General features: G+C 34.3%; 1 pseudogene; it reads left to right on the top strand.

Moving 5' to 3' along the window:
- Positions 1–5,690: 5,690 nt before the first annotated feature.
- Positions 5,691–9,041, top strand: LOC149556759 (nuclear pore complex protein NUP58-like; annotated as a pseudogene).
- The last annotated feature ends 631 nt before the right edge of the window (positions 9,042–9,672 follow it).

Here is a 9,672-nt window from a genome sequence, read left to right as displayed (position 1 = left end):
ACCTGAGGTAGTGTATGGATACTACCAACTTATCCCTTTAGAATGACCCCAAAGGAGATCATGCTTGTCATGAGGGTTTGATGGTGTTGATTATGAATTTTCTTAAATACAAAAAAGTGGATAGACCTCACTTAAACAAAAAGACTTTGGAATGTGATATTGAGGGGACTGATTCAGATGAAGCCTATAAAGATGATACTAAGGAAGAAGAAGCTAAGCGAGTGGTTAAAAAGAGGCAAAATCATTCCCCCAAGGTCTTGAATTCTAAGAAAAGGAAAATAAATGAGGGGGATTATGACACAGAGACTGGGATAGATGAGGATTCTGAAGAGGAAAAAGGGTAGAAGACTAGAGGCAAAACTGGTAGATTTAAAACAAAAAATAGTTCAAAGAAGGATGAGAAATGTTTGAACATCCCCTTAGATGATGACCTTCTAATTCAAAAAAGGGAAAGGACCTAAAAGGAAAAAATATTATGTTTTGTGGGAAGGATGATGATAAAATTATTGAAGATGCTGACCTTGGGAAATATAATCTCGACACTAAAGAGGAAAATCTGAACCAGACTAGTGCCTAGGATGATCAAGGGGATATTAAGGGTGTCTTTGGCAACCCCAATGAGATGATAAGGGACTTCAACAATATGAAGGAAAAAATGTAGAATATAAGAAGGGAATTTGAACATATGAGAAAAACTAGTAGAGATGAGATGACTTTAGGCCAAAACTTGGATAAGCTCTCGGAGGTGATTGTGAATGCTAAAGAAGTTAAGAACCTGATGAAGAGAGCACCACCTCTTGAAGCAAAAAATAGAGCTATGGAACAAATATTGAAGGACATGCAGAAGAGGATAGATACCATGAAGAAAAAAGTTAACAGTACTGAGAATGGGTTAAATAATTACGTTGATCAAAGCTGTTCAATATTGAAAGCTATCATGGAGAACATCAATAATTTGTTGAATAAGCTAGAATAGGGTGAGAAACTAGGGTACAAAGGATATGAAAGATGATCAAGTACCCAAAAAGCACACAAGGGAAAATTTAAAAAGGTAGAGGGTATGGATGAGAAAGAGATTGATGAGTCGAGGGCCTCTATTGTGAACATGAACATCCTAGTTGATCAAGTTGCTAAATTACTGAAGACTTTATAGCTATCCTAATGCTATCTTTATGAGGTTTTTTTCCCATCCTTCTTCCTGTTAGAAGTTTTTTTCTTTTTCTTTTTTTGTACTAGCTTGTCTAGTTGTGTGGTGCTAATGCATAGTTTCTCGTGGGGTTACTTTTCTTATCAATGGTTTCTTTGTAAATAGTTTCAAGTCCTTTCAAAACCTATTTTTACTTAATCAAAGTAATCATTTCTTGTTAATCCTATAACAAGGTGGCATTTATAGATTGAATTGTATTAAGACCTCTAACCAGGCCACTCCTAACTGTAATACCCCAAAATTGGCACATTGCCATGTTAACAAATTATGGTCTATTCAATCATTCCTAAGTCCTATTTTACTAGGCAATTCTAATTCTAATTATTGCTATTGGACCTAAGTGTTAGATGTAGAAAAACCTAATATGGATTAATCACTTTCTTTATTTAATTCCTAATTATTGACTCAAATTAGCTACATTAACCTATTGATTAAGTTTAATGTAATTATAAGTGTTCACACTTTAATTAAATTAAATTACTTCTTTAGCTAATGTACAAAGAAATTAAATGTATTTAATTTAATAATGTCCTCATTTTAATTATTGAATATAATTATTCAATTAATTAAAAATATGCATTTATGAGGTCATATCCTATTTTTAAGTTAAATATCTTCTCCAAAATTTTCTCTAGAGTTTAGGAATGGAAGTTCTGAGTGAGCTAGAACTCGAAATGGAATTAACTTAGTTAACTCTCTCACACTCAAAAGAGAATCAGTTAACTCTCCATGACCATAGATTTGAAATAGTTAACTTCATTTGCACAAGGAATTTTCCATTTTGACTGATTCTCATCTTCAATCTTGACCATTCATTCCAATTGATCTCGACTGCCGATCAACTCTGGAATTCTATTTAAGGAGCCTTCAATTCCTCATTAAAAAAGGTTGAATTGATTGTACATTGAATTTATGCTGAAATATATACTCATTTTCTCATACATCCATAGCTTAATTTCTTGCATTATAATCTCATATTAGCATAATATGCATAGATATAGTATAATTTTCCTTCTTTCATTTTTAGATTAATTGCATCTCATCTAGTGTAATTTTCAATATTTAGTTTTACAAAATCCTTTGTACTAGAGGTCTGGTTGCTAGCTTCTTGTTCTAAGAGCAATGATAAAATCCATCTAGTTAGGAGGCAATAGCTTGATTTGCCAAATCATTTCGGTTGAAAAACTCAATGTTCATTCTGGGATGGTTTTGCATGTAAGGATCATGTTGAAGTATGGTTTATTAATAGGCCATAATTAACACATACATTTCTAGCACCCACTGTGGGGTTGAGAAATCAACTTTTTGCCCTCATTTATTCTATTTTTTTGCATTTTTAAATTATCACTATTGTCCATATAGTTTTCTAGATTCTTGCACGAAAAATCTCATTTTTGTGTGAAGAAACTTGGATTTCACCCCTTTCATTGCACTTCCTCACATGAAAAAGTGTATAATTGCATAGTTTCTCATGCAGTACATGCCATTTTCTTGCATGGGCCTGTGCAAGATTTTGCACAAAATTTTGCATTAGCAAATGTAAATGTAGTTTTCAAAATTCAGTTTTTATCAATATGTTTTAACTAACAGTATTTTCTAAAGAATTTTCATTTTGATTTTTGGTTTTCAAACAACTTAATAGTGGTTTGCAAGATGCTTGTTGAAGATACCTTATCACAAACACTTGAAAATAGTACTAACCATCTAATTGCAGCATGTTTGTCAAAGATATGCATGTCCAAGAAATCATTTCAAACCCAATTAAACATCATGTCTTCTTTTACTACTTTCTTACACATAGTATAAATAGGGCTTGTGAACTTTGTAGGGTGCAAGACAAAGGAATAGGGGAGTATGCTCTATGATACTTGTAAGTGATGCCCAAGAGTAAATAAAAAACCTAGATACCTTTGAAAGATGGTACAGAAGGGAGGCAAGTGAGTTAGTGGTTCTCTTGTATGAGTCTTTTCTATAAGGGGATGATGATATCCTTTTAGGGAATCAAAAACTTGAGAAAGGACAAGTCTAGATCCATAAGCTAACTTAATGATGAACATGTCTTGTGTGTTTGGGAAAGGTGATGAGGTAGAGGAGTATGCTCTTTCCTCTTAAGGGAAATCAGAAACTTGGACCCTTAGATCCGAACCACTAGTCTGAGTCAACCTTTAGATGGCCTGCTAGAGTGATCCAACCTCTCGGAATGACCCAAGTGAGCACACTCCTTTCACTGGAGATTCCAACTCACTATAATAAAGAAGATTTGTAGAGTGAAAGAATCAAAGCCATATTAATTTCCTCTTCTTCATTCTGATATCACATATCAAGAAGAGGCTCTATAAACAACACTGGCTGACGCCAACCCTAGTCTTGCTAGTCAAGTGTGTGCACTTACAAATGTTGGTGTGGGTCGCTAGCCTCAACTTCACTTGCAAAGCCACCAGGGGTTAATATGAATGGAAGCCAAGTAAAAACCTCTTAGTTGCTACTCAATTCACCTGCAAAAAGGGGCATAATCTTTGTACAAGGAGGGCAAAGAATCTCTCTTGTAGATTCTCACCATAGGCATGTACTTGGACATTGGAAGGTGGTATACACACTTGACCCCTACCACAAGAGTGTTCATTTAGCATATATGTTATTGAGTCCTTGGAATACATTAAAAACACAAGCACCCTCTAGTGGGGTGACACAGCTGTATGAGGTGAACACATGCACATAAGTTGTGAGAAAAAGGTTTTGCTTCCTCTACAATTTTTGGTTTTAGGGATAAAACATGTTTGTTTTGAGTATTTAAACTTGTCAAAAATTTTCAAATAAAAAAAAGGTCAAGACTCCCTCATCCCTCTAAGTTGCCTTGTCCTTAGTTGGATTGTTTGTGACTATTGCTTGCTTCCCGTGTCTATTTGAAAACAACTATCTTTTTGAAAATCAAAATGCTGTCCAAAAACTTAAAAACTATCTTGCTATCTATCTAAAATTTGTAAAAAAAATCAACCATCTATCTAGAACTACCTGAAACTTGCAAAATCTCTTCAAATTTAGTCAAAGTTGTTAGTTTGGTCCCCTTTTTTGTGCCTAGTTTTGCAAAAATTTGTGTGAGAACATTTTCTGTTAGCATTTCCTTGTGCAACTTTGTGCAAGTCCTCATGTGACTCCCTATAAATCCCCACATGAGATTTTGCAAATTAGTGTCATTTATGCTAGAATTCCATCCTTTTACTAGTCTTTCAACTTCTCATGTGGCTCTGTGCAAGTCCTCGCATGAGAAAACAATCCTAAAATTGTTATTTTAAATCTTTGCCTTGTTCTTTATGTTTTCTTATACGGTTCCCTAAGAATCTTTACACATGATCTTGTCCTAAAAGCTATCAAACTATTTTTTTAGAGCTTGACACAAGGAGGGCATGTAAATAACTAGGGCTAAAGGCACACCCAACAATCCAAACCTACCTTATAGAGTTAAAACAATGAAAGAAAACACACAAAGAGAAACAACACCATAGAGAGAGAATACGATTCTTTTATCAAGTCATGAAATAATAAGCATACATGCCCAACTGTAATGCCTTTTGGGTTATGACCAAATACAAATATACATTCAAGATCAAAGATCTAGCATCAAATTCATAGCTTCAAACACATATGCAATAAACTTTTTGAACTTTCACATTTTACTCTTGACTCCCTCTAATCTGACCTAACTCTAAGCCTAAACACTCTATTTATACTTGCCAAAATGACTTACATATCATTCTAAAACATTAAATAATGGCAAGGCCGACCCAATAAAAGTCTGGACTAATCCCAATAAAAGATCTCATCACAAATGTCATGATTGAAATTAATCCCACAAGTTGGCTCACACCAAAAACACAAAAACCACGTCCAAAATGCTGACACTGTTACTTAATTTTTACACATGTGTAAAAATTAAAGCATGCATGCAATGAAAGTATAGGATTTCTTTTTCATTTCATTTAAAATAAATAGAAATAGATTGCTGTTATGATTTTATAAAGCAAATAGATTGCTGTTATGATTTTTCTTCAAATTAAAGATCATTCACTAAATTTAGGAAAACACTGTCATTTATAGAGTACTGAAGAAATCGGATAGCATGCAGTGTTAATATGCTAAATGCACTTTCATCAGAGAATGGTACTTTAATTCTTGAAGCTTCTCTATTTTTGAAGATTTCTTAAAAAAAGGAGGAAAAAACATGAAGTTATAAATGCAGCATTCAAAAATGGAAAAAATGTTTTTCTAGTTGAAATAAATACCCACAGAAAAGGAAATTTTTATGAGGATCAAGCAGAGAATCTCTTCTTTCCAAGTGAAGGAAAATCAAATGTAATTCATACACTACTTGAGGTCCAGATGCAGCACAATGAATCAAAGATAACAAGTGATAGGTGGGACATGCAAAGTGAATGGGTTTAAGTAAAGTAGCGAGGGTGAAAGGATCACAAGATAATGACGTTTGATGTGTTCAAACCTCCAACAGCAGCAGCCAAGTCTGCAAAGCCAACAACATATTCATCTATTCACTAATGAAAAAAATGCCTATTACATACCAAACCAAGTGGGCCAATATTCATCCCGACTCAAAGAAACTTCTATTGCAAATTGAGTAAAGAACTTTGGAGTACAGGCATGAGAGTCAGATGCTTGATCAATGTGGCCGGTTATATGATATTTCAGCATTGAATGAAGAACTTCAAGGCAAGAGCACTGCTATAGAAAGGGAGAAGGTGCTACTCCAGGAGTTGATGAATGTTGTGAAGGGTATGATGAGAAATGTTGAGGTTGTAGTTCGATCTTTTATGATTATACGACCAACATTCATTCATGCAGATGCTTCACCTAGTACTCAGGCTGCAAAAAAAACAACAGGATCAACCAACTTTACAAATTCAACAGCCTCACAGATGTCTACTTCTATGGTATCTATGATGGATTTTTTATAGCGGGTTACCAAAAAAAAAACCCTCTCCATTTTTACAGCAGACAGTTTCCAAGTTTGAGAGACAACTTTTAGAGTACAAGCAGTGGATTGAAGATTTATAGCGCTTGCTTCTTCCTGTAAATGATGAGGCTGGGAGTTCAAGTTCTAATCTAACACTGTTGCAATCTTTGCCATCAGTAATATCTAATGTACATGATTTCTTTATATATGTTTTCGCTGAGGTTGAAAGTATACATTAGTGAATAGAATCAATGTGTGCTGCTTATCTTGCTGATCAACGTCAAAGGGGAGATGCCAGTGATCCTTTCTTTGAGGCTGACAGATGGGAACTAGCAAAGCGAGAAGCAACAACAAAGAGAGTTCATCTAGCATCATTGGTAATTTGTTTGGTACATCTTCAGGGAGACTGGGGCATTGAAAAAAGTGAAAGACAAGTTGGAGAAACGTGCTGGGGAATTTTCATAGCATTTGAAATTAAAAAAGTTTAAGGACCGATTTGAAAGAATCAAAGGCACAAGATATTTCAAAATTGCAAGCCTCTTTACAAGCATTGCAAGCTCAAGTAGCTGAAGCCAACACAATTTTTGGAAAGGTCACGAAAGAGTTAATCTTTGAACATAAGTGGCAAATGTACAAACCTAGACAGCTAGAATACAGTATGAAACTATACATGATAAACCCATTTGTGTGTTAAGAATAATGATAATAACTTTAGTATCAGCAGATGCAACCATGGCAGCTTTCAAATATTAAAGAAAACACTTCCAATTTAAAATTTCAGCAAAAGAAAAAAAAGGCAAATTCAAGATTTTCATACCTCCATTCGTTGAAGAGCAACATGATAAAACTAGAGAAGTATTTGAATGTCAAATGACTCCTTCCAATGGCAGCATACATAGACTGGCAAACCCTCACGCAAGTTTATCAAATGTGAAATGGTAAAATGACCAAGGTCTTTGGGTTATGAAAGCCATTTTTTCCTTTTCAATATTTCATAGTCTTTGAAATCCGCAAGATCATATATGGGATTTAACTCTCTCTCAAATATATGCATTTGATTTTTTGAGTGCAGGGGAGTGAAAATTATTATAAGAGTTTATCTTATTTGCATATAGGTTTATTTAAGACAAAATATTAAATTAATTAATTATTTTAATGTTCTAATTCATTTAAATGCAAATAAGGGACCTAATTTTATTTATTTTTCATTTTGCATTAACATCTCAAATGTAAAGGAAAACTATTTTAATGATAACTTTTATAAAATCATTAAATAGTTCCTATTTATCATGCAAAAGGAAACGAGTCATCATGTTTCCCTTGTCATGGTCTTTAAGACTAAAAATAGTTAGGAAACATATGCATGGAATACAGGAGGTCAGATTTTGACTTTGCTAAGTCAATTTGGGGGTCTTTATGACCTATTAGAGCAATTTTGGGGCAATTTTGAGTGACTCATTGGGTTCATTATGGGTTAGTAAAGTCTTAGTAGTGATGAGACTTCATTATGTGAGTTATTAAGTCCTCTTTTCCAGGCTATCTTTCTGCATAGGACCCAGGGGGTTGAGATTGTACTTAAGGAGTTTTTAAACTCATTGTTAAGGAGTTTTGATTTTATGACTGAGTTTTGAGACATCTTTTGAGTCCTCAGCTTTGTTACAGGCTTTGTAATTCAACATTTTGAAGAAATAATGCCAATAACAGTAGTGTGATTATGCCTTATGAAGTAAACTGTTAAGTTCTTTTCCTTTCAACAAATTTTGTGTGTGTTTTGAATGATTTGATAAGTTAACTTGTGAATATTTACATTATTCCTTGTTTTCTGTTTCATTCCAGCACCTTTTTGTGTAAAAGTAAGTCTGCTTGCAAGTTATGATATGTGTTTATAGGTGAAATTAGTCAAAGTGAGATAGTAATTTATCCTCTTTTTGTAGTTTCAGTATTGAAACCGTATCACAAATCACTTGTGCAAGCCTTTACAAGAAAATGTGCTTTATCTGTATTTCATAGAACTATAATCTTCTTTGTTACATGTGTGTTACATCTTCATAGTAACTTTTGGTGTATCACCTCTTTTCTTAGTTTAAGCTTTAGGTTTTAGGTTTATTTTCTGCAGTTTCTTACCTTTTCCCTCTAAGTTTTCATTAAGTTTTAGAGTGTTTCATTGAAAGATATAATAGGAGTCAGCCTAGAATCTGGAGGTTTCATTTCATTATCTAGTCTCACATGATGAAATGACTCCCATGTTAAGTAAGGGTTACTAAACATTGCCAGTTCAGTAGACTGTAAATCTTGAAACTTAATAGTTTTGGCACAATCGGTGGGACCTGAGCACATTTTTCAACTGCTCTGGTATAGATGAAGGTCATTTTCAACTAGCTAGTAAAGGGTGATGAATTTATGAGAAAGATTCAAACACGAAGTTCCACTTCTTTTGAATATTTGTAGTTGGAAACTCCAAAAAGATGTGGAAGGAGCTTATCCAGGACAAAGCCAACGTCAAGGAAGTGGCTTTTAGTCCCTGGTCTTCGTGTATATAGAAAAACACGTCAAAGAAAAGTTAGACATTCAACAAGCCCATCAGTAAGAGCTAATTCTTTTGACATTTCTGCTGATTCAACTGAAAATTTGGCAAGTACTGGTTTTATACCAACAAGTACAATCAATACAAGTTTTCAACAACAACCTATACAGAAGCAACCAATACAACAGCCCATACAACAACCTCCACTAATGGTGAGGGCATATGCTTTTGTTCCTTTTAATCAATGGAGTCCCTTGAATTTTTCTCAACACCATGATATACCACTGGCTGCATTGAAAAGTCTGCCTGATTTCACAGGAGAAAATCATACTATAGTATATTAGCACATAAGAGATGTTGCAACTTTATGCAATGTACATCATGTTATAGAGGAGGATGTGGCTACTAAGCTACTAGTAGCATCTTTAAAAGGAAAAGCACTTCAATGGTTCAGAAGCCTAGTTGTTGGTTCTATAGGCTCATGGGATGCTTTGAGAAGACATTTTGAGGATAATTCAAATTTTTTGTCGCTTGTGGAGCAGTTGACAACCATAAAGCGTGTACTACAAGAATAAATGATGGATTTTAATAACTGGTTTCAAAGGACCTGGACTAGAATACCCAATACGGTAAGACCTTCAGTAGATCATGCTTTTCTTTATTATTTGAGAAGCTTAAACAATGATATTTCAGTAATGATTCAATCTATAGGAGGTGTTTCACTGCCTCAAGCTTATGAGATCGCTATTAGGGCTGAAAATAGTCTTATCCAGGCTGGTAAAATAGCCCCTAGGCCTCCAATGCCCATTTTCCTAGATATTCAATCAAATATACCATTAGTAATTCTACCATTTAACCCATTACCTATTGTTCCTAGCCAAGAAATTACCATGGCAGGTCCTTCAAATACCACAGATCCTTCTCCAGAGTTGCAAGAAATTAAGAATAGTCAGCTCAAAAATGAAAATATGATGC

This window comes from Cupressus sempervirens, chromosome 5 (assembly GCF_028749045.1).
Source record: "Cupressus sempervirens isolate cs-2001-9-10 chromosome 5, ASM2874904v1, whole genome shotgun sequence".
NCBI lineage: Eukaryota > Viridiplantae > Streptophyta > Pinopsida > Cupressales > Cupressaceae > Cupressus > Cupressus sempervirens.
The sequence above is the reverse complement of the archived record's forward strand: the minus strand, read 5'-3'. Positions and strand labels throughout refer to the sequence as shown.